The 23,844-nt window shown below is 50.6% G+C and overlaps 1 long non-coding RNA gene across 3 annotated transcripts in view; it reads left to right on the plus strand.

The window, feature by feature from the left end:
- The window catches only part of LOC125336859, a 31,249-nt gene that overhangs the window by 4,968 nt on the left and 2,437 nt on the right, over window positions 1-23,844 (plus strand). The window contains exon 4 of one of the 3 annotated variants that reach the window (XR_007207865.1): window positions 7,293-8,410. The exons of 1 other annotated variant lie outside the window; for it this stretch is intronic. This is a non-coding gene — a long non-coding RNA (uncharacterized LOC125336859). Of the gene's footprint in view, window positions 1-4,452; window positions 4,919-7,292; window positions 8,411-23,844 lie in introns of those variants that run through there. One more of the 3 variants, XR_007207866.1, reaches the window with a different exon arrangement.

Below are 23,844 nucleotides of genomic sequence, written 5' to 3' on the forward strand. Positions count from 1 at the left end.
AGCAGGCAAATAGTAATTAATCATTCTGGGGATGGGGATTAATGTTTGCATGCAAACCTCCTGCCAAACACTCGAGGTGTTTTCTGTCCCCTCGGACCTCCCTCGATGCTGCTCAGGTGATGCGGGGAGAAGTGGGGAAACTGAGGCAGGTGGGAAGCCACCAGTGCTGGGCTTTTGGTCAAGGTGTTATTTCCAAAGTGAGCACTTCCAGGTTTGTATTCCAGGCTGGAGCAGATTTTTAGGGGGTGCCAAGTGACCTGAGTCATTTTAAGCCAGCAGAGGTGGAGCCCAGCTCTGTTTGCTCCTGGGGAATCCCTTTGCCACACAGCTGCTGGAAAACATCCCACCCTGCTTTCCGTTTTTGCACTGCACCATTGGAATCTGAAGAATCCCTCGGGAATCTCATGTTTTAATGGACAAATTAGTGCCAGGTCAGCTGCCCTATCTGTGTCAGGTGGTGACTACAGAGCACCAGCCCGCTCTGCCCAGGGCTGCTCCAGCCCTAGCACTGCTGTGCCCGTTTATCAGCACATTTAGTGTGTTTATCAGCACATTTATTGTGTTTATCCAGTGGTTGCTGCTCCCTGGGATTGCTCCTGGCTTGGGGAAGGGGCAGTGCTGGATGTTGGCATCACGAGCATCCCAGCAAAACACCTCCAGGAGCAGCGCTCCGGGCACCACCACCCACCACGCTGAGGGAAAGGAGTTTTCCTGCAGCTCCTGGACTTTGGAAAAACACAGGGGACGCTTAGAGTGACCCACAGAGACCTGACCCAGGTCATTGCAGGGTCACGGCCGGGTGACACGCACAGCTTTTAAGGCACCCAGCTCTCCTTGGCTTTGCTCCCGTGCTTGGAAATGCAGGCAGTGTTGGCTGTGAGGTGACAATCCCTCTTCAGTGTCCCGTGTCTGAAGTCACACTGGAGGGACACGTCCCACCTGGTGAGTCACAGGCTCCTGCTGTCACTCGGTACCTGCAGGGAGGGAGGAGTAGCCCACGCCGGGTGACACAGCCCAATGTAAACATCGCCTTTGAGCGTTCGCCTCCGGAAGCCCCCGGAAGAGAATTAATTCCATTTCAGTTTGGAAACACTCCCAGCCTGGCGCTCCCTGCAGAGCAGCTGGGTCAGGTGCTGATGAGGGGAGACGCTGCTGCTTCCCGCAGCTCCTCCCACCCCTCTCCCCGCTGGAAAAGCTGGAATTACGCCTGGCTGTGATGCTCAGCAGCTCATTCCCCACTCCCCTGCCCGCAGGCAGTGCCGGGGATCAATATCCCGGGAGAGCAGCCCCGGCCCTTCTGCGTGAGAGGGATTCACAACACCTCGGATCAAAAGCCCTCCTTTAATGCGGGAGACAGCGGTCGATGGGAAATTAACTCTGCTTTGGGCCCGCTTGCTCCGGCAGGAAAGGGCTGCGTGGGGGGATGAACTCATCCCCGCTCTGCGGCGGAATCAAAAGGGGCTGCTCCCAGCTGCCTCCAGCCCGTTTGATATTTGGCTTTTTCTGCTTTTCCATCAGCCTCCAGACAGCTCCTGCTCCGACAGAGCAGTGGGTGCAGCCAGCTCCACACGCTGCATTGATGCTCCATCAGCATTCCCACACACGGGGGTGTGGGGCAGGGAGGGAGCGGGGAACAGACTGGGACTGGAGCAGTGGGGTGGAGAGGTGATGTGGCACTGGGATGTGACTCCAGTCCCTTCCCAGAGCTCTTTTTTCCTCACTCACATCATTGACAGGATAAACTCTTGGGTGCCAGCGCTCCTCTTGGCACTGGTGGTGCCCAGGGCCAGCTCACACAGGTGAGACTCGTCGGTGTGGGACACCAGGAACGACCCTCACAGCTGAGGGGCAGAGTTCCCAGAGCCCATCCCACACTCTGAGTATCCCTGCCATCCCATGAGCAACATCCCAGCCCAGAAGTGAAGCCAGGCGCGTGTGGGAAGGGTTTAAATGCGATTCCAATCCCGCGTGAGACACAATCTCTGCACATGAAACAGGTGAGGGGCCGTGTTCCCCCAAGGCACGGCCTTCATCGCACCCAGTGACGAGCTCCGAGCATCAGAGCGAGGGGAAATCAAAGGAAAAAGCACATGATTATAGAGAGCAGAAAATCCTTTGCAAAAATTGTCCCAATTGCCTTTGAAGCTGTTGCCAGAGGTGTTATTTCCTTTCGTTATTACTGTTTTGAAGGGGGGGGAGGAAAAAAAAAAAATCTGTATTCTCCCCACAGCAGATTGCTGCTGTACTTTTTGTAAACGCCTGCCATCCCATCAGCACCACATTAAACCAACATTTCGAATTCAAACCGACGATGCTCGTGGATAAATGGAGCGGTAATGGCAGGAATTAGCAAGCAGGGCACAGGACTGAGGCAGCGATGATTTACGAGGCTCAGGCAGGAACAATCAAAGGCATCAGATCACTTCTTTGCTGCCCTTCGTGCACCTATTTGCATTTTATCCCTGACAGCTGGGTTTTAAAGGGAACTTCTCGCCCGACTGGCGAAGAGATGCTGCTCTGTTTTTGGTTCTTAGCCGAAGAAAATCGTCAGGAAACGGACGAGGAGACTGGAATTTCTCCCTGCAGCTGGTGGGGTGTTGTGCCGGTGCCGGTGATGGGTTTGGGACCGCTCCTCTTGAGGGGGAAAGGGCTGGGGATGCCCCCAGACTCTCGAGGTGGTGCAGCGGGAAGAAGCTGCTGGAAAAGGGGCTCTTCCTGAATCCCACAGCCCAGGGTTCTCCCTGGGGATTCCTCTGAGTTATCCTGGGCATGCTGGGCTTGTTTCTGGGGCAACACACGGAGCTGGGAAAGGAGAAAAGCAGGAATGCGCCAGGACTTATAACTCCCCTAAAAGGCTGCTGGCCCGTGGGTGTAAGTCAGGTGTAAATCAGATGTAAATCATCGGTGCCTGCGGGGTTTTATGGCAGGGAGCTGCCGTGTGTAAAATCTGAGCAATGGACTTTGTGGGAAGATACTAAACAGGGCCGGGTGACCCCAGTGGCCTCGTGGTGGTGGCCTCGATGACAAGAGGAATTTCCTGCCACCCACTGCTGAAACGGGACTGGCTGTGGGATGGGGAATAGGGGAGATACCCAGGGAGGGAAAGGATGGGAGTACTGGGGGTAAAAACAGAGCCCCGGGGGCTGGAGGCTGCTCCCTGCCATGGTGGCAAAGAAAACCCCGCTTTGCCCTGGTTATCTGCTATAAGAGAAGAGAGAAGTCCTGGTTTGGGACCGAGGGCCAGGGAAATATGGGGGATTGCTCAGCTTTCCTTTCAGATCTGAGCGTTTTGGAGCTCCATGGCCTGGTTTTGCCGAGCCCTCATCTGACCTGTGCCTTCCTTTTCAGCCAATAGCTGATTTTTAAATGTGCCCTGACTGAACTGGGCTCGTCACAAACCTCTCTCGGTTCATCAATAAGGGGGAAAATCTATAGCGAGCACTTAAAGCTGCCTCTGCCCTGGCTGCTCAATGGCCTTTGTGAGAAAAAGAGAATGAAATGAAAACTAGCAAAGCTTTCCTTTGCCAGGCTCCGTGGGAGCTCGGTCCTGGCGTGGTCCCACTGCTGATGGAGGATAATTCGGATTTTGCTGAGTGGTGGTGGTGCCTGATTTTGTCTCTGCCCTTGGCCTCAGCTTCCTCCCTTGTCTGCTTGACTCTTTTCATATCCAAACTCTGCCTCTGCCCCTTGCCAGGCTCAGAAAAGCCCCTGGGAGGACTCTCCAGCCCTGTCCTGGATTCCACACAACTTTCTCCTTACACAGGAGGGACAATCGGGGCATTTGGATCACCTGGCACATCCAGGTGCGGGATATTTGTCACCTCGGGGGATGCAGGAGGGTCTGGCTTTGTTTTGCAGCCCCTCCACTGCCTCGAATTTCCTTTTCATGCAGCGGCAGGAGCCAGTGTTTGCTCTGCAGGGTCCCTCATGCTCCTGCACGCATTTCAGGCAGCTCTTCCCTTCACCTGCAAGCAAGAGGGATGTCAGTGCTGGCCCCGTTCTTCCCCTCTTCTGCCTGGTTTCAACAGATGGAAATTTAAGCGAACAGGCAGGATTTTGGCACTTGACTCTTCTGCTGCTCCAGGGGCTGAAACGAAGCCGCACCACCCAGCTTTGCTTCGTTATGTGATGTTACTGCAGCCAGGAGGTGCAGAAAACAAAGGAAAGTAACCAAATTAACCAGGTGGGGATTTCTGTGCTTGTCATTGTCCCTTTTCCTGATGAGCAGGGATGGAGCTGAGAGGGGAGAGGGGCTCTTTGCTCTGCCAGGCCACCCCTCTCTCTGAACAAATGCTCTCATTCAGACCAGCACTGCCGTTCCCCCCTGAAAGTGGGAGGACTTCAACATTTAAAATGTGGAGAGAATTTAAAAAATCCTTTTTTTTTCACCTCGCAAAGTAGGGAAATCTATTCTCTCACCTAACATCGCATCACTGGAATCCTTATTTGCAGGAACAAGGAAATTAATCTGTGTTCTGCAGGAGATGGAAACAGCAGGGAAGCTGCTGGAAAGTTCCCTCCTGGCTCTCACACCCAGGAGCAGGAGCCAGGAGGGACCTTGACCACCAAAGCACAACTTGAGGTGGGTTATGGAGGCACTTCCTTGGGAATAATGAGGATGAAGGGGCTGGAATGGCAGCCTTTGTGTCCAGTAAAGGGAAATTTATTCAGGAGGCTCCTGCAAAGCCAGACCATGACAATATCAATCTCAGCTGGTCGCTTCCTGATCCAAATCTCCGAGTGGCAGGGAAAACATTGCAGCTCCTCGTCGCACTGTGGGAACAAATGGAACTGGGACAGCAGGGAGAAAACGGGGTCAGGAAAATGTGGGAAGCACTCCTGGATGGAGGTGATGGGTCCCATGCTGGTCCCATGGAATCATGGAATGGTTTGGGGTGGAAAGGGACTTAAAGATCATCCAGTGCCACCCCTGCCATGGGCAGGGACACCTTCCACTGTCCCAGGCTGCTCCAAGCCCCAATGTCCAGCCTGACCTTGGGCACTGCCAGGGATCCAGGGGCAGCCCCAGCTGCTCTGGGCACCCTGTGCCAGGGCCTGCCCACCCTCTGAGTAAAGAATTCCTTCCCAATCTCCCATCTAATGCGGCATTAGGATGACCAAGAACTGCAAGGATGGAGGGACACTGGGCATTTCCCAGGCTGCCACATCCCCAACCCTACCAGGTCTTTTTTGGGATTTTTGTTTTTTGCTTTGTTTCCCCACTTTTCTGACACAAACCGTGGGCAGCACGGGAGGGGGCAGGGGCTGGTTACTGTGTGAGGGGAGCAGCAGACAAATTTATGTTGTGCTGTTTCTCTGGGTATTTTAATGCCATTTAAAATCTCTTTTTATTGCTGCTTGAGTGCCAAACTCTCCTTTGCTGCTCCTGGGCTGTCCCTGCTCCCAGTGAGGGAACAGCAGTGCCAGGAGCACTTTGTGCCTCCCCCAGCACCAACATCAGTCCCACGCCTCAATTTGGGTGAAATAAAACCAGGCAGGGGGAAGGGTTTGGCTTCAAGAGGCTTTTCCCAGAGCACAGAAGGAAATAAAGAGCAGGCGGCTCCGTCAGAACTGCCAATGTTTCATCAATTCTTGCTTAACTCGGCAAACCTTCCTCAGATAGAAAGTTTGCAATTATTACCTGGATCAAGACAGCTTAATTAAGCAATTAGGATGTGGAGCTAAGAGCCCTTGCAGAGCAAGCTGCAGTGTTTTAATTTCGGGACTGCTCGTGCGTGCAGGAGAGCGACAGTTTGGGAAAAGGCAACTTTTTTTTCCTTTTCCTTCCCTCCAAACAGCACCACCATCAAATTAATGAGATGGGGCACATCCACAGGCATTGGTGGGAATTTTGCCTGCATCAGGATGCAGTAAATCACGGACTAAAGCCTTGCTCCAGCTGGAGATGATGGCTCCTTGGAGAGCCTGAGGAAGGCAGGACGGCTCCTGAAAGTCCCTCCTGTGGCTTCCACACAAGTAAACAAAACCAGCGAGGTGGCTCCAGGGAGTGATGTGCTGGACAACCTCCAACATCTCGGGAATCAGAGCTTCCCAGTGATTCTCAGGCAGCTCCAAACAGGGGCAGCCAGGGTCGGGATGGGGAAGCACAGGACACACTCCTGGACATCTGCGTTGTTTGCAGGTGCTGCCCATCTGTCTGGGGACATTCTGGCAGTGGGAACACCCCTTTAATCACAGGAGATACTGGTGGGAAGGGAAGGGCACAGGAAAATTCCCCAGCACCTCCTGGGTGAGAGCGGGCACTCGATCGGTGACCAGCAGTTCCACGGGGCACGGCTCCTCTTCCGCAGCTCTGGGAAAAGCCTGAATTTCAAAGGGGAAAAAAAAACCCTGCCAGGTTTGTGAGCTCCTTAACCTCCCTCTCGGGTGACCTGGAAACACCGGAGCTCCCCTGGTGTCCCACGTGCTGCCCTCTCTCCTGGCCGCGGATGGATTTGACAGCTCCTGATGCTCGGCAGCCGGGAACAGCCTGGGGCTGAGCTCAAGGAGTGGAACAGGGAAAGGACAGAGCCGAGTGATTTTTGACTTGGGTCATAAAATCTTAATGGGAAACGAGGCGAAGCCCTGGAGGCTTGGAATTGTACAATTCTGGTTCCAGGCTGTTGGGGCTGGGAATGAAATTCCGGTTCTGTAGCCCCGGAGGTGCCTTATGCAATACCCAGAGGTGCCAGCCCAGGGTGGGGAGTGGTGCCCACCAGCCAAATCCCACCGGGAGGGGACAGCAGGGCCTCTCTTGGGGCACCTGGGAGCAAACATGAAGGGAATGAGGGATTTGGAGCCTGCAATAAAACTTATGGTGCAAACTTGGAGAATCCAGGTATTTCTCCACTATTTTCATTTAACAGCATGAACCCTCCAACACATCCATTAAATGTGGATGCCCAGGTCGGACCTTGCCCAATCCTGGTGGTGTTTTCATTGCCTGGATGGGTTTTGAGGGTTCCTTTTGGGGTCGGATCCAATGGCAGCTGCAGGGCAATGGGAATCTTACTAAGGACAATTCCAAGCAAAAGAGATGACGAGAGGGATGGGAAAGGAAGCGGGTTTCCATCTCAGAGTGCTGATTTAAGCTGCTCCCTTTGGGGCTGTCCCTTTAAGGAAGCCTAAAATCATAATTAAAGGCTGCAGGCACAAACCACGGCTTTTCCTTAATATCCTTGGCTAATTAAAATTTGTCAGTGGGGGAGGATTAGCACAGGTTTTACACAGGATTTCAATTTAAACTTCTTCTGATCCCTTGAAGTTTCTGCCCGGTTTGTTTTTTTTTTCAGCAAACTTTAATCTGATGAAGTTTAATAGATCTGCAAATGAGACCCAGCAAGGTCCAGCTCACGTGAGGCCCTGCTCTGAGGTGTTGGATTTGGGAGCCTGATGGAATAACCGGGGCTGTGCGGGTTGAGGATCCAGCCAGAACCACAGAGATGAGGGAAAACTCATCTTGAGTGGAATTAATGCTTTGAAAGCAGTGGAGATGAGGCTGAATCAGCTGAGATTTCAAGCCAGAGGTGTCCAGACAAGGCTCCATCACTTGCACATCTTCAAACTGTGCCCAGTGCCTGCTCCAGACCTGAAGTGGAGGAAAACAGCTGGACCATCAGAAAGCTGATGGATTTGGACAGGAGGAAGGTTGTAAGCAGGAAAAAAACCCCTTTACACAGAGCTTTTTAAGCAGAGAAGTCAGGATTTGAACTCCATCTCACCTGGGAAAAACCACAGACCCCGTGTAGGGAAATTCGAAATAAAACACGCAGGTGCCCATTGGAGACACAGCAGCACAAACGTTTATTTCTCACTCAGCATTCCAGCTGGACACGCACCAGCAGCTGCAATTTGTCCTGCTGAAAACACAGCAGGGCTTTTTCCATTCTCTGCTCCCCCCTCTCCCCACCCGGCCACGAAAGTGGGTGGAAGTCAAAACTACTGAGCCAAAATGTGATGGATGTAGAGAAGGAGAGGACGAGCATTGCAATTCACCGCAGAGCCCGTGGGTGGGGGCTGTGATTGCCCACAAGGAAATTGCCAGGGATGCAGATATTTTGCAGAGCTCCTTATTTACCTTCTCCTTTACTTTGCAAGTAAATAAGAGATTCAATAAGAGCTGGCAATTTTGTCCCTCACAGCCTCTGAGCAGCTCTCTATTTCTGATGATGAGCAGTAATTCCAACGTTTCGCCTCAAAAAAAGCCCCGGAGAGCACACAAACCCTCCCAGCCTTCCACACTTTATATTTTCCGAATGGAAAGGTTTTATTTTAGTAAGAAATTACCCTTCATTTATGGGAAAAAAGTTTGATTACTTGGGAAAAAAAATCCCTGCTGAGCCACAGTGATGGGTGGTTTTGTATTGCTGAAATGCCCCAGGTCTTTTTTGAGGTGTCTTTGGTATTGATATAAAATATAAAATAAATAAAAAATATTACGATATTAAAAGATAAAATATAAGATATAAATGTTAAATAAAGTATAATATATATATATAATATATATAATATGTTATAATATATAATATGTAATACGTAATATATAATATATAATTGTCACCCTGGGCCACCTCTGCAGGAAATTGCACCTGATATTCCCAGTCAGGAAGGGCGATGCCAATGGGATGGATATACCACAGCTTCCCAACCCACTGACAGCATCTGAATTTTGTATTTTGATATTTTGATATTTATTTTATATTTTATATTTTATATTATTTTATATTTTATCTTTTATTTTTATTTTATTTTATATTTTATGTTTTATTTTATAATTTATATTTTGTATTCATTTAATATATAATATTATTTAATGATATTAAATATTAATAATTATTTAATAATATTTAATAATATATATTATATAATATATTATATAATATTATATATTGTATATAATATAATATATTATATATAATATATAACATATTATAATATAATATAAAATATAATTATATATTATATTATATATTATATATAATTATATTGTATATTATATATAATATAATATATAATATAATATAATATATAATTATATATTATATAATATGTATATTATATACATTATTAATTATATTATTATATATAATTATATATAATTATATATTATGTATTATTAAATATTATTAAATAATTATAATAATATAATATATAATTATAATATATTTTATATATAATATATTATATATTATATGCATCCCATTGGCGTCTGCCTTCCTGACCGGGAATATCAGATACAATTTCCTGCAGAAGTGGCCCAGGGTGACAATTTGGGGTGAGGGAAGATGGGGAGAAGGGATCCCAGCCACGGCGATTGTCTCCTGGAGAAGGCTGGGAAGCGGAGGTGGCACTTCCATGGGATCAAGGCCCTTTGGAAAATCAGATTTGCAGCAGGTTCGGAAGCAGGCCACCGCCACGGTCTGTCAGCAGTGGATACGGATGGTGCTGGGCATCCCATTCCTGAGAGGAACATTTATCCTCACAATCAGCAGCTGCTTTGGAGGAGACCTCCAGGGAAGGCCCTGAAATGCCCGTGGCTCCGTGGGAGAGCGGTGGGAGGGGAGGGCTGGGAGCTGGGATTGGTGTTCCCAGCAAAAATTTGCTTTAAACAGCACCTGCTAAACCCAGCCCCAGCTCCAGGCTTCCAGCAGCCGAGTGGCTGGATTTGGAGACAGCTGCTGAGGATTCCTAAGCCCGTCCACGGCCATGGAGATTCATGGAATCCCAGACTGGTTTGGGTTGGAAGGGATCTTAAGGGCAGGGACGCCTTCCACTTATCCCAGGCTGCTCCAAGCCCCGTCCAACCTGGCCTTGAACATTCCAGGGATGAGTTCCAGGAGTTTCCTGCACTCTATCAAACCCCAGGTGCTGCTGTCAGCAATATTTGGGGACCACTTCTCATCTGTCCCCGACAGAAAATGACTCTCCTTGAATCCAGTGGTGTTGGCAGGTGAAGGTTGGAGCCAGCCTGGTCCGTGCAGAGCTCTGCCTTGCTCATGGAAAACTCCTGGAAAACTCCTGGGAAGATGCCTCTCATCCCCTGAATTAGCTCCCTGAAGCTTCAAAAAAAGGCCCTGAATAATGTAGACAGGAAAATGAGCACAGGACAATCTGGCTGTCACCCAGCTTATCCAAATATTGCTATTTTTGGGCTTTGTTTGAGTTTCTCGGCGCCGCAGAGGCACATCCCGAGATCCCGGTGCTTTTGATCTGGGATGCACTGAATAATTCCCTTTAAACAATAATAAAAGGGGAACTTTTTTCCACGCTGCTACCATAGCAACCACTGATGTCATAAATGTGGGGACATGACTTCATGGCAGCAGCCGAGCTCAGGAGGAACCTCTGCCCCAGAGCAAATATCCTGCGGGAGAGTGGGGAATGCAGAAAACTCAGGGAACAGCTTTCCATAAATTCCTTTTCCCTCTGCTGAGGGTGAGCATCCCTTTCCAAGGCATCCTCGGGGTTGTTAGGAGCAGGGATCTCCATGCAGAAAGAATTTGGTTTTGCAGGTTCTGATCCCTTCCCAGCTCTCCCTTGGGAAGCTGCAGAGCTGCACAAGTGGGGAGATTGTAAATAATTCCAAAAGGATAAAGGGTTGTTTTAGATTTTCTTGGCAGCGCTGGGTGGGAATGCAGGGGTTGTAACCCAGCCCCTGCTCCCCAGGAGAGGGGAAACCTGTCCTGTTGTATCAGGAACCTGTGAGAGGAAATGAGAAGTCATTCGGGGGCAATAAAAGCCATCTGAGGGGATCCAAGCCACCACTGATGGCTGCAGCAGGAAAAAGCTCTGTGGGAAGAGCTCCCTGCGCTTCCTGGGGATCGCTCCGGGAGGGCTGAGCCGAGAGGCTCTTAGGAGGCATTCTGGACAAAAATAAAATGTTCTGGGGCATTTCAAATTCAGCCTGGAGGCGAGCTCTGTCTGCAGCCCTTGGTTCACTTCACCATCTGGCAGGAGGAGCTGAAATCCATTTCCATCAGAGGCTTTGCCAGGAGGAGGAATAAAGGGAAGGTGGGAGCTGGTTTTTCCTTCAGGCTCCTGCTGCCTGGGGCTTTGCTTGAGCCCGTGTTGTCATTGCCTAAATCTGCAGCAAGAAGCAAACCCTGAGGGGTCTTTGCCTCCCCACAGGCTGGGGAATCAGCCAAGGCTCAGAAAATCCAGCTATTCCCAGCCTGGCTGCTTAAAAAGTCCTTTCTTCTGCTGTGGAATTCTCAAAAATGACTCATTGGGGTTCAGTCTCATCAATAATGGGAATTTGAGGGCTCAGAGCAAATCCCAGCATCCCAGTGCAGTGCCCTGCAGATCCAGCACCTGGGAAAGGGAGAAATCAGTCACACCTGGATATCCAGGGTGGTTTTTAGTCCCCAAAAAGGCAGCTCAGATCAGCCTCTCTAAAGCTGCTCCATGTCCACGCACATATTTCACACAATATTTTGTAGAACAGAGAGGGCTGTGTCTGCCGGGAGCCTGATTTTTCGTGCTGGTGCCTGCCAATAACAAATAGATCCATTTATAAAATCTCTGTCATTGTCACCAGGCAAGTTCCTGCAGGGCCACCGAGACGTGAGCCTCAGGCCAAGTTTTATTGCTCCCTTCATCATCTCCCCCCTCCCCACGCCTGGGTTGCCTGCACCAAATTTTCAAAACCCATTATTCACATCAGCCTGGGGTTCCAGGGAACAGCTTTCCAATAGTTTGCAAATATTGTATTTGGAACAAAAGCCATTCCCCCTCTGCAGAAAAAATAAAGGGGTGTGCGGTCGAGGCTTCAGCAGGTTCCTGCTGTGATCTGAAAGGGGATTTTGCTGCTCTGTGGGTTTTCCATGTGGCAGTGACAGGCAGAGGAACCAGTGGAGAGCCTGGAGGTGAGCGCTGGATGCTCTGGTGGTGCCAGCTGGGATCATGCAGAGGAGTGAGAGGTCAAAGAATGCCTCTGAAACAGCTGAGAGGCTGCCCTGAAGTTATAAATGTCAAAGGACAAGTCTGGGGTTTGCCCTAAAGCCAAAACTTCCCCAGGCTGGGACAGGGATGGCTCCTGATGGAGATGCCCTGGGGGAAAAGGAAGGGACAGGGACTGAACATCCTCTTGCTCCTCCCTCCCCTGCCACAACCGGATTTATGGGACAGAGAGCTCCAGGGCACAGCTCAGAGCGTGGTTTGTTCAGGGAATGCCCTTAAACAGCCTAAATTCCCCCAGTTTCTCACCCCCTGCTGCACACAGGAGGGGCTGTGCCCTCTCCAGGGCTTGGCACAGCTCCTCTCCCTCAGCCTCAGATCTGCTGGAAGTTTCCCTTCTGAGCAGCGATTTCCATTCCCTGTCCCAGCCTTCCTCCTCCCTCCCTGGCAATAACAGCATTTCAGCCCCCAACGTGGGACAAATGATGATTTCATATTTCCTTGTCGCCCTTGAGATTAAATATTCTTAAATAAAAACACCAGAAAGGCTTCGAGCAAGGGAGGGAATCCTCCAGAGGTCCCATTAATTCAGCACAGCCTGGAGACGTGGGATTATGGGGTGGGTCAGGCTCTGCCCACAGCAAGGTGCAGGATTTATTCGTCCTGAAACAACGGGGTTTTCCTGAGCTGGTTCCACGTAGAAGCTTTGAATCAGGAGGATGTTAATCTGGTTTTCTGGTGCCTGCCTTTAATCAAAGCCTGTTGTAATTAATGTGCACGCTAATAACTCTGGAAATGCAGGGCAGCTTTGATGGGAAGAGTCTGCACAGATGCAATTTCAACCAGGAAATGCAGTTTGGGGTGGTTTTTGGGGCTTTCTGAAGAGCCACCAGGCTGCTGCTCCAGGGAAGGAGCTGCATTCCCCTCGCACCACAATGGACCAGTTAAATTCTTCCCATGCAAAATTCCACCTGATCTGGTGAGTGAGGAATGCCAGAAAAAGGCAGGAGAGGGAGAAGGGGCCTGGGTGGGTGTTTCACTCCTCCACAGCCCCCTTGGGAGCTGCCACTGTGGAGAGGATGGAAAACCACACTTGGAATAGGCTGGAAAGCAACGCTGACATCATCCCATGAAAGTGCCAGCAGGGGATGCAGAGAGCCGCGGTCCTGCCTTGCCATTAAATATTGCCTTCCTTAGCAGAAAAAAAAAAAATTCTGGATGGAGAGAAATGCAGAAACTTGTTGAATTAACCCCGAGATTTAATGTCCAGCTGTTGTGGAGTTTACAGGCATAAAAGATTATTGAGCTCGGAGGTCCTTTGCCACAGGGACCAACAATTTCTGCTGCAACGGGGCCATCAAGAATTGGGATTGTGTTTTATGGGGCTGATATACGGCCCCATAAAGGAGAGACAAGGTCTCTTTCTTCCCTCTTTGAGCAGCCAGTGAGTCACGCTACAAAGCCACAATAAACTCAGCTGGAACGCTCAGGATTCCAAAGCAGCAATGCCAAAGTCTCCATATTATTACTATTAATTATTCCTATTATGACATTAATTTCTAAGCCATCAATCTCCACACTATTTGGGTACTGTGACTTAAATTTAGCTCCAAATTAGCATACATTAGCTAAATTAATGTAACATACCATATGTGGCAAAAACTAACGCAACATAATGTGGCATAAATTACAATAATTTAACTTTGACTCTCAGGACTTGATGAGACTGTAAATCTTCTTTAAGAACTGAGATTAAAGCAAGAAACATTAAAAAGTAAATTTGTTTTACGCAGGAACAGCCTTTGCAAAGGCCGTGTTTGGAAACACGGCTCATTTGGGGAAAGGTTTCATCCAATTTGCCACTTAATGGTGTTGCTTTGCAATGACAACGTTCCCGTTCACCCAGAGCACCTGCAGCACTCTCCCAAGAATAATTCATTTGCTGTGTGTCTTGCAAAGCTAAAGAGCACCAGCATCCCCAGGTTTTACACGGAATGGGAATGAGTCGGGGATAAATGAGAGCGCTCGGCCTAGGCCGGGGCTGGGCCTCGGAATTCCTGACTCCCGGTTCTCTGCCTGGAGCATCCATAAAATCCCTGCTGCTGCTGCTGCTGCCAGCGATGGAATCTCCTCCCTCAGGCTCTGCTCGGGGATCCAGATCCAATTCCTGCCTGGCTGGAGGGGACAGGCAGAGGCCTGTGGGATGGAGGTGCTGGCGATTCCCACCCACCGCTGCCGTTCCAAGGAGGATGCTACAGCTCCTTCCCACCCCGTGTTTTGTTGGAGGAGGCTCCCAGCTTTAACAGAGCGATGTTTTTACTGCAATAATCACAATAATTCCACTCCTACTGGAACCCTCCTCCCTGCTCGCTGCTGCCATGGCTCTTCCCATCCCCATCCACTGGATCCCGGCTCGTGCAGCACAGGGAAACTCTTCCCCCATTCCTTCATCCCTCAGAGGGACACGAGCAGCACAGGGAAACTCTTCCCCCATTCCTTCATCCCTCAGAGGGACACGAGCAGCACAGGGAAACTCTTCCCCCATTCCTTCATCCCTCAGAGGGACACGAGCAGCACAGGGAAACTCTTCCCCCATTCCCTCATCCTTCAGAGGGACACGAGCAGCACAGGGAGCTTTGCTGCAATTCCTGCACTCCGGGAGGGATCCCAACTACATCTCGCTCTCCATGGGGAGCTCTCTCTCCCTGGAGGGCTCCAGCCCTCCAGGGAGGAAGGGAGAGGAGGGACAGTGAAGACATTGCCCTTGGAAAATGCAGGAGCAGCTCTATTAGTCAGAGGAAATCCATTACTCAGGATGATGGATGCCCTTTCCCGCTGCATCGCTGGAATTAAAACCCGGATCTGTGTTGCAGCTCGCTGAGGACTCTCATTTACATGACAAGTACACAGATTCCAACTCCTGGGATTTCTGCTGGATTGCAGAACTGCTCTGGCCTTTGGAAAGTTGTCCCTTTTTGGTCCCCACCATTAGGAATCCCACCCAAAGACCCCAAATCCCTCATCCCGCATGAGATGGAGCAGGAGCAGTGCTTCCCCCAAGGGGATGGGGTGAGTTTGGGGGAGCCCCCAGGGGTGTCTGATGGGATTTGCTCATTAGGGACAGCTCAGGGGTGCCCCTGAGATCCTAGGAGATGCTTGTGGGGAAGATGACAGGCTTTGTGGTTCCCCCACGGATCATCCTGAGCCAGAATTTCTGAGCCCCAAACACACCCCAGAGCCACCAGCAGCCCAATTCCTGCAGGATGGGGACAGATCCTCACCCAAAAAACCTGTGAGCCCAAACAAAGGGGCAAAGCAGTTTGGAAAGCTGGCTCCAAGTGCACTGGAATAGGAGAAAATAGATGAGGAAGGTGAAATTCCTGGCCATGAGCTGCCTGCTCTCCATCCCTCCATCCCTGCATCCCTCCCTCTGCTCAGTGGGGTCCTGCTGAGGAGCTCCCACTGCAGGAGTAAATCCCACAAATCAGCATCCGTGGCACAGAACACCATTCCCATGGAAATTGCTGTTTTCCTACACAAAAAAAATGGGAGAAAAGGGTTTAAACCAGGCACAAGGGAGACAAAAGCCTCGAGGTCCCGGGCACCACCCTCAGCAGGAAGGTGCTGATGGAGGGAAATATTATTTTTCAATATTAAACCAATCTTGAAGTGACTCAGAATCCAGTGACAGTGGAGTAATTTAATCAACCAGCTCCAAATCATTTCACCTTTGGAGTAAGAAAATGCACTAGTGGGAAAAATCACAAATGAGATGTTCCAGGACGCCTGAAATCTGGTTTTGGGGTATTTTTACATCCCATCCTCCGAGATGTTATGACACAATGGCAAAATGTGAAAACACAGGGATTTTCTGAGCGATAAAAAATTGAAATTTCGCTCACTCCTCGGCAGGCGTGAGCTCAGTGTTATGAAGGAGGTTTTAAAGCTGTGGAGAAGGTGATGAAAGAATATTAATGATATTCTTAGATGAGCAGTAAAATACACTGATGCTGCTAATAAATTGTAGCTGCTCCCGTGCCCCTTGGGATTTGGGATGGATACAAGCTGATCTGAGGGATAATTTTGGTTGTGCTTTGCTGGAACGGGGTGCAGGAGAAAGGTTAAAACTGGGGACAGTGGCTGTGCTGGGAGGACACGGTGAAACGTGGGGTGATTCATCCCCTCAGAACAATGCAGCCCACACTGAGGGGACCATTAGAAACGCAGGAAAGGCAGCTAAAACCTCCTAATTATTCATCAGTCCCCAAGCCGGGCCTGCTTTTTATCTTGCAAATAAGATGTCAGATCTCAGGAGCCTTAATTCAGTCCCTGCTTCCCCAATTTGGTGGCCCATCCATAACGATTTGCCGTTAAATAGCCCACATTCACCAATTCCTCCATTTATTGGCTTCATTTGAAACCATCCTGGCCATCTTTTTCTGTCGGCAGGAGATATGACAGAGGCCTTCCACGGCGAGAATCGACTATAAAAGGTGCTAATAAAGGAATCAATCTAACATTATAGCACATATTTAGAATTAATTCTACCTATTCTCCCCCCCCCCCCCCCCCGCCCCCCCCCCTTGAGCAAGAGACAGCACCTAATAACAGCGGGATCATCTGGAAAGGTGCAGCCTTTGATTTAAAAACTGACGTGTGGCAGGGTAATGGGATTAAAAATGAATTGCCATTCCTAATGGTTTCCCACAGCATCCATCTCGCTGTCAGGGCTTCCCAAACAACACAGCCTGAAATTAGTCTGGCTTGTTTTAAGGCTCTTCCTAATGATCCTCTGAAAGGATCTCTGCGATTTGGCAACATCATTTGAGAGTTAAATATCAGCTCGTTTATTTTTGTTTTTGTCGTGATGGCACGCGAGGGGTTCTACATTTAGCAGTGGATAAAATAAACTGAATTATTGGGGCAGGAGCAGAGGTTTTGTTGCTCTGCCACCATGAGCAGCCTGACTGTGGGGCCACAGGTTGGTGGGGTCCTGGAGGAAAGCAGCTCTAACTTGGGAGACAGATCTTTCTTCCCCCTTGCAGAGGTGTGGGATGGGTGCAGGGCAGCTCCCTCAGCAGGCTGTGCCATTCCCAAATGGATATCCCTGGGTTTTGCAGCCTGCAGCACACCCTGACAATCCTGTCCCTATTTAAGTGCACCCTGACCCCACCCCATTTCCTTGGGGTACAAACCTCGCAGGGATGCTGGCAGAGGGAGCACATAAAACCATTATTTTCCTTTTTTTCCCGTTTTCTCGAGTCCTAAAGTTTTCCATATCCCAAGGGAAATAAAAAGACAACGAGGCTTTGATATTCCCTGGCACATCTTGTGCAAAGCTCCCTAGGATTCTTCGTGGTGCCACCACCAGCCCTGGGAAGGGGGGCAGAGGCGGCTCAGCTCCCCGGCACAGATGCCTGGGAAGAGGTGTGGAAGGAGAGACACCAAAAATAAACTCGGGGCTTTCCCTTTTTTTTTCCCTTGCAGGACAGATCCTACAGGCTCAGGCTGAGGGTGATTCATTCCCAGCCCGTGCATGTGGGTGCCCACACAAGTGTCTTGATCTCCCTGTGTCTCCATTTCCCCGAGTCCCCATCCCCCTGCAGGTCCCGATCTCCCTGCTCAGGTGACACAAAACTGATCCAGACCCAGTCCAACTCCAGCATTCCCAGTTCTGGGTGCAGCCCGGGAGCTGGGATTCCTCTAATTTCAAGCAGCATCCCTCTGGGTATCAGGGAAGACATTAAAGGAGCTGCTTTCAATTTCCATCTTCTAAGGGGTTTATTAATAAACGCTGTGGGTAAATATCCTCTATCCAATTATGACAAACACCTTGAAGGTACAGTGTCCTTTTAAACAAACATTAGATGCCTTATTAAATCCAAATTAAATGCTCACTGAGGGCCATTCATTGACAAAAAGCTGTTTCCCAGAGTAATGAGTGGGTCACCTCACCGGGGCATCGCCGCCCGACCTTGGCTTCCTGAGGGACAGCCCTGCAGAATGCACCAAGAGCTTGGCTGATGAATGGCTCTGGCAAAATGCTCTTGACCTTAGGAGACGCTCCAAAGTGATGAACACTTAATGATGAAAGGCTCCAGCAAGAGGTTGTTTTAATTCCTGGCCAGAACGTGCAATTTTCAGGCCATTACCTGGTGGGGGAGGGTAAATTTCAGTGTTTGACAAAAGCTGGTTTAACAGCAGCCCTGAAAGGCACTGGAGGGGCTGTGAGGGATGTGCAGGGCTTTCCTCAGCCCCTCTAAATTCAGGACAGATGGAACCACCGGGCTTTTCCTCGGGGTCTTTGGGGGTGCCGCTCCTGACTCCCCCCACCCTCCTGGGCTCACGGCATCCTCTGAGCTGTCTTTTTATTCTCCCAGCCTTTGTGTCCAAGGGGACACCAGCTAAAGCCCCATATCACCTCATCCCTCTGTCTCCTGCCACCTCTGACTTCTTCTTCCCAAATTCCAGCACCAGCCGAGGTGCCAGGGACAGCCCAACCCCTCCTGAGCAGTGATTGCTCCACCCCTGAAGCCTTTGCTTTTCTCCCTCCTGAAGGCAATAAAAGTAATGAGAGGAATGATGGTGCCATCTGCTCCCGGAGCTTGTCACCTGCTCTGACATGGCCATTTGTTTTTGCCACTCTGTCACACACATCCCCTGGGCAGCCCAGCAACCCCAGTGCCTTTTGCCTGGCACCCTCAGAAAGGTGGGAGAAGAAGCATCGAGGTGCATCCCTTCACTTGGAGGGCCAGGGGAAGGGATGGAGAGGTTCTTTCTGAGCTGGAGATGAGACAAACCCTGGATCAAAACAACTTCAGGGGTTGGAGGCAGGCTGAGACCAGCCAGGGGTTCTGTGGACCCCAAAAATCTGTCAGTGTGGTGACATTAATGACATCACTGGGGTGGCCAGAAAAAGATGTGGAGATGTCACCACCCAAAATGAAAGGATGAACAAAACAAAACGAACAAGAGGTAAAGGAAGGGAGAGGATGGCTTCAGTCTCCAGAGTGTTGCTGTCTGAGGGCTGGCTGGGAAATCAATAGAGGAGGTTAAAAAAGGGGAAAAGAAAGATCTGTCTGGAAAATTCACTTGGAATCACAAATCAAAGCCCTCACGGAGCAAGGCTGGAGCAAGACTTGCCAGCAGACGCTGCAGGTCCCCACGGGCCGGGCTTGGTGGCAGTGGCAGTGCCAGGGTGGGTGTGGCCAGAGCGTTTTATACCAGGGGCCAAAACACCCCCACTCCCCCCGGGAACATCAACCCTGCACTCCTGACCCTTGGGCAGCCTCAGGTACTGGGAATGGGACCTCAGGGACTGGCTGATACTGGTGTGACCCTGTGAGTGAGCCACCAGCAGCAGGCACCAGCTCTCCATCCATCTCTCAGAGGAGATGAGAGGATTTTTTCCCTGAGTGCAGGAAGATGCATTGGTTCAATCTAAAGGCACAGCAAACACTCGCAGGGCTCCAGAGGGATCCTTCTGTTCTTGTCTTTCTTTTTTTTTTAACCAACTAATTACATTTAAACAAATTCTCACTCTTGAGCTTGTTGGGAAGTGTCAGCTCCTGTTTTTGTCATCTGGCCTCGCTCTGGCTGAGCTTGCCCGGCACTTTCATTAACCTTGCAGGGCGTTTTGCTTATGAAACAGCGAAACAAATGAACAAGGTGCCACGTGGCCTGGAGTTCCAGTCCAGCTGCTCTTTAATTGGCCTGTGCCCTGAGTTTTAAAGTGGCCCAGCCTCCATCCTGCAGGTTCCTCTCTGCCCTCAGCGCAAAGATAACCCTGAAGAATGACAAGATGCAGCACAGAAAAAATGAGTGTCTCCACCCCTGTGTATGTTGATAAAATCAATCTCCTACACTCGGAGTGAGAGGCAGGACTTCACCTTACCCCAAGGTCTTCCATGAGGGGGAAAGTGAAGCTGCCAAGTCTTGTGGGGACATTTCATCCTTCCAGACTGGAAGCTTCTAACTAAAAGGCTTCAGTGAAGACCTTGATGACCCCAAACCAGGGAGACCAGGAGGACAAGAGAGAAGGAAATGGCTCCAGAGTCCCAGGAGACAGCCTGCAAGGACCTTGAAAAATTATTGAGCTCGTTTCCCCACCCTCCAGGCAAGATCAGCTCGGCCAAACCCTCTCCTGACAGAAGTTTATCTGATCTCTCCTCCACAATTTCTTCTGCTGCTATTTTTATCCCATTATTTCTTGCCAAGAGAGCGGTGAACTTGTAAAATAAAAAACGTTGAAGGCTCTTCCTCTCCATGGAAAACACGAACATCCCGAATTATCTTTGCTTCTACAGAGTTATTGTTGCTTTCTCCTGCCCAGGAGATCTCTGGACCCCTCACCCCGCTCGCTGCTTCCTTCCACCCATTCCTAATCCTGCTGCCTGCCTTGGGTGCTCTTGGCTGATTTTATATAAGGGGAGAGGGACACAAATGACAACCCCAAAACCGCACCCCAAAAGAAGGCCTGAAGCCTTGGAGCAGACCTGGAGAGAGAATCCACCTAAAACTTCATTTCAGCTGCGCTTCTCCTGCCGTGCTTAAGGCACGAACCCTCCCGTGAATGGCTCCCAATCCCGCTGCCATTCCTGGTGGCAAAGAACCGGGAAACCTCGCAGGGAGAAGGAGCTGCCTCCTGCTTTTGTTCCTGCAGGTGGGAACCATTATCCCTGCCAGCCAGAGCTGGGCAATGGCACTGCTTTATCCCGGCAGGAGCGGCAGGGAAAGCGGGAGGTGCTGACGCCGAGGCTGAGCCGAGCAGGGGAACAGCAGTGCCCTGACCCACCGTGGTGCCTTCCCACCCCTGCCCCTGCCAGGGATGCTCCCAAAGCCTTTTCCCCATGGATTCAGCCACCCGGAGGCACTGCCAGGCCGTTCCTGCACAGAAGGACGAGCTAGAAGTGATCTACTCCAGCAAGATCTGGAGGCAGCCTTCTGGCCAGAATCCAGGTTTTTATTAATATCCCGGGCTGGGGGAAGGGAGAGCTGCTCCTCCTTGGATACAGAAGATGCTGAGCGGAGGGAGGGAGGCACATTTCAGCACAAGCCCCCCGGATCCTGCTGCCCCAGGGGTTCCTTGGGGGATGTTTGCTGGTCAGGGTGTTGTGCACTGCCAGTGGTTGGACAGATCTGCAAAAACCCTTTTTCCTCCTGAACACTGGTGGGTGGAACGGGGAGGAAAGGGGACTCTGTTGTTTGCTTAATAATTTATTTTTAATCCCGGCTCAAGGAGCCACTGATCTCTGGGACAGCAAATCCTCCAGTCAAAGCCAAGAAAGGGCAAAATTCAGGCTGGTTTGGGGAGGTCCAGGATGCTGCAGTCTCTGCTCTGCCCACAGGGCTGTCACAGGTTGTCCTTATCAGAGGTTTCCTCCCCAAAACTGCTCAGCCCAGAGCTCCCCACAAAGACCACAGTGCCCAAGTTGGGCACCTGAGCTTTGACCACAGCAAAGACCACCCCCAGCTTGCTGGGAATTGGATTTAGGGCAGCCAAGAACCTCCGTAAGAAATCCTGAAATCAAAACTGCTCAAAAGGAGGGATTTGGGGATTATCCTACATTAACAGCAGTGCAGAGTGCAAACACACACCCCAAATCCTTTATTTTGAAGTCTTTTTCTTTAACCTTTTCTTTTTCACAGGTGTTGGAGGGAGGGCTCTGCCCTGTCGCAGATGACATCATTAATTTGGATTTCAGAGAGCCTCCAGGAAAATCTCTGTTGTCAGCTCTGGGTTTTTTTGGTTTTTGGTTTTTTTTTTTTTTTTTAATTTTAGCTACTAGACAAGCCAAGGAGAGTTAGGAAAGCCCTGAGGGCATGGCAGTAGGACAGACCCTGCAAGATGAAGAGTTTGGCAGCCAGCTTGGGACGGGCACGCTCACGTGCCTCTCATACAGAGAGAATTCAGCCCTGCTTTGTCTCCAAGGAGCATAAATCAGCCTGACACTGGGAACAGGAGCCATCCTACCTCCGAGAAAAGTCACCCTCAGCCCAGCAGCACCAGAGCAGCTCTGCTCCAGTACAGAGAATTCCATTTCCCACGTGGCTGCTCCATCCCTGGAAGTGTCCAAGGCCAGGCTGGACGGGCTTTGGGGAGTTCTCCTGCCAATCTACACCAAAGAGCAGGAATTCAGGATCTTATGGAGCAGCAAACAGCTGGTCCTGAGCCAGGCAGAGCCTGAATCACCCCGCCGGCAGTGGGGGAGAATGGTTGTACTTGGGAATAGCTCAGGAGTGCACAGAATGGCTCTTTTCCCCTGAGATCTGCAGGAATAAGAGCACAGTTCCTACACCTGCCTGCCCACACTGCCTGTGGCAGGGAAAGGGACACGTCCTGAGCCACGTCTCAGCTCCAGGAGGCTGGGATGGTGATGAAAGCTGGTGGGAAAGCAACTCACAAGGGCACCATCCTTCCTGCTCACCCTCAGGATCACAGGCTGAGGGAAAAATTTAAAAACAAAAAGGAAAAAAGAAAATTAAAAGCATCTTCTGCTCCTCATTAACTGTCCTTAGGAGTTTGCTCTTCCCAGGCAGCATCTGTGCTTGGAACAAACCCCATCCAAGGCCAAGGGAGATGTTGGGCTTACAGACTCGTTAAGGTGATGGAGAGCCAGGCAGCTCAGTGACACAGCCCTGGCTGTCTGTGCCGCTTTAGGGCTCCTGTTCTGTCTCTATCTCAGCTTTAAGAGCTCTGATTCCTGACCCATCTCCCGGTTTTTACACTGTGCCATTTATACACACACGTGTGCACGCTCAGTTTGTCTCTAAATCAGCACTCTGGAGATCTCAAGAAGCAGCTCCTGGTGCCCCAGACAGCCCAGGGTTTGTCTTAAGCAGCACTGCCCTCGTAATTATCTGTTTCTGTCTTAAATTTTGCTCAGCTCTGAGACAAAAAAATATCCAGGGGAGTGGGAATCCTCCCTAACCTGACAGAGGATTTCCAGAGCAGGCAGGCACGAGGCTGCAGCTCTTCTGACTGCTGGGAAACACAGACCTGCCTGGCACAGGTCAATCCTAAAGCCAGGCTTTGCCCTGGCATGGCCCAGCACCCTGGCAAAGAGCTCCTGTGCTCAGCAGCAGCTGCAGGTTGTTCCCTGCAGCAGAACTGCTCCTTTTCCTGAGAGCATTCCCGCTCCATCCCATCCATTCTGCTCTCTCCAGAGGGCTCCCACTCGCCTGCCCCATCTCTGCCACCCCACACCCCCTTCCAGCACCGAGTCAATGAAACCCACAGCGAGCAAAAGGGTCTTGGCTGTGCTCTTCCCCCATCTCCAGAGGTCTGAGGAGCCGCTGCTCACCCCATATCCAGCTTTCCCTGAGCCCTCCCTCTCTGCTCACCCCATATCCAGCTTTCCCTGAGCCTTCCCTCTCTGCTGACCCCATATCCAGCTTTCCCTGAGCCCTCCCTCTCTGCTCACCCCATATCCAGCTTTCCCTGAGCCTTCCCTCTCTGCTGACCCCATATCCAGCTTTCCCTGAGCCCTCCCTCTCTGCTCACCCCATATCCAGCTTTCCCTGAGCCTTCCCTCTCTGCTGACCCCATATCCAGCTTTCCCTCAGCCTTCCCTCTCTGCTGACCCCATATCCAGCTTTCCCTGAGCCCTCCCTCTCTGCTCACCCCATATCCAGCTTTCCCTGAGCCTTCCCTCTCTGCTGACCCCATATCCAGCTTTCCCTCAGCCTTCCCTCTCTGCTGACCCCATATCCAGCTTTCCCTGAGCCTTCCCTCTCTGCTGACCCCATATCCAGCTTTCCCTGAGCCTTCCCTCTCTGCTCACCCCATTCATCCTTCAGCCCTGCAGGGCACCAGGCACCTTTTCAGGTTTGTCTCTTCCTTCTACACCTCCCCAAGTTGATTCAGCCCCCTGGTCTTTATTCAGAGCCAGTTTTGGCAGTGGCTGTGTTATTTATTTCCCCCTGTCCCCAGAGAATTGTCCCTCTGCT

This window comes from Corvus hawaiiensis, chromosome 21 (assembly GCF_020740725.1).
Source record: "Corvus hawaiiensis isolate bCorHaw1 chromosome 21, bCorHaw1.pri.cur, whole genome shotgun sequence".
In the NCBI taxonomy this organism is placed as follows: domain Eukaryota; kingdom Metazoa; phylum Chordata; class Aves; order Passeriformes; family Corvidae; genus Corvus; species Corvus hawaiiensis.